We start from the raw sequence: 1,875 nt of genomic DNA, 5'->3' as shown, positions 1-1,875 counted from the left end.
GTTATATCATATAATCGCGGGAGAGATGGGGTAGGGGGGAATTATATTATAGTGGTCCTAGATTTCATGCTACTGAATTCATGCAAGGGTCGATTATTTCTTGTCTGTGGTTGTTCCATTATGAGGAATCCATTAAGCCAACACAACTAGGAATGTGGCAAACAATTCAACCATTTGTAGTATCTTCAACATCTCAAGTCGTTGTCACCAACGGGTTCATTGTTAGGTCCACAAAATATTGCGTGTTTTGATTCTCTAAATTTTTGTTGAATTCATGAAATTGCTAATGATGTCTAGATTATTGCAGAAGAAACACAAACAAAGTTGAGTGTAGGCGAAGCACTGGTATCGGTGGAGCGACATGAGTGCTACAGATGCGTCAATAGAGGCCATGGGGTAAATGGAATGAACTTGTCAGTGGCAAGCAAAGGCCATGGGGTAAATGGCATAACTCGATAGTGGCATGAACATTTCTCGTCAATCAGCAAAGTACACAAAGCGACCTCCACTCAACATTTTCCTTGTGTCAGATTTTGATTTGATCGAGGACGAAAAAAATGAAGCCTTCGAATTGGCTGGGGTGAATAATGTTTGCGCACCCGAAGATGGCAAAGGAAACACCTACTGGCATAATTAGAGATCTCCTTGATAAGTGCCAACCAAGCCAAGGAATTGATAAGCTCAAGCATGAAGTTTGCACTATTCTTCTTAAGACAACATCAACAAAGAGATGAACAAGTAGAATTTTAGGCATCCTTAAAATATGTATAAAATAATATAAAGACAAGCTATAAAAGTTGTGACCATGTGCGTTCATATTTACACATCCTAGATGATGGATACTTTAATAAAGGTCTAATTAATAAACAAATTATCCTCGTATTTATTTGCCATATTGGTATTGTTAGCTTTGTCTTGAATACCTATATATGCCTTTGTTACTATCTAACTAAATTTCCCATTCTCTATGTAACACACCCAACATCCTAATTCTGTATTAGGGTTGTGGGGCATAATTAGAACCAAGCTTAAAGGTTTATTATGAAAATGGGGTTATCGAATTTCCTCTTTCTTTTATCACCTTAAATCACAGTTTCAATACCATCATTATCCTCTACTTGTCAAGAGCTTTCCAATGATATGAATTTCATATAATGTTGAGCTCCAAGCACAAAGTTATGCCCATTTGAAGCATTTACCCCTTAAGGGTCGCCTCAACATCTGTACACACCACATGGTAGCTATTGGGCACATGTCACCCCTACATTATTCCGCGTTCCTTGCCCACCCTACATATTGGAAATTGGAATCTTTCATAAATCACTATTTGTCCATTTCCCTAGGGTTCTAATATCTGTTACACTGACATAGTTAGAACATTGATATGTCGATACAAAGCATAGTGATGTGGCCATTCCTTCAATACAAAATATTATGTATCAATAGTTCCTTATAGCTATAGATTGCTACAAATCAATAATAGGTTAGTGGCCAAATCATCGTGCTACCTCACTTTCTGACATTCAATCACAACCCACCATGTGGTGAAGGATAATGTGTCAGACACGTGGCTTGACTGACGTGTATACTAAGTTATCAAAGGCTTTCTAAGACTTACCTTGGGCACATGAAAAACTCTATATGCCAATATGTTATTATGACAACGCATCCTACCACATTATCCTCGACATCCAATCAAAACATGACATGTGGCAGTTATTGACATGTCCCCTGCCACGTGGGACCGTCAATGGTACCACATATCACTCCTATTTGTATAGTTGTCATACCAAAAAGGAAAATCTAGGTGACATATGTCATACACATGACTTCACCATGTCATTATGACATCACCCTAGAAGTTTTCCCAATAAT

The sequence above is a fragment of the Pinus tabuliformis genome, chromosome X (genome assembly GCF_031772625.1).
Source record: "Pinus tabuliformis cultivar Carrire ecotype Pingquan chromosome X, CPIR1, whole genome shotgun sequence".
Taxonomy (NCBI): Eukaryota; Viridiplantae; Streptophyta; class Pinopsida; order Pinales; family Pinaceae; genus Pinus; species Pinus tabuliformis.
This window is presented reverse-complemented; position numbering follows the sequence as displayed.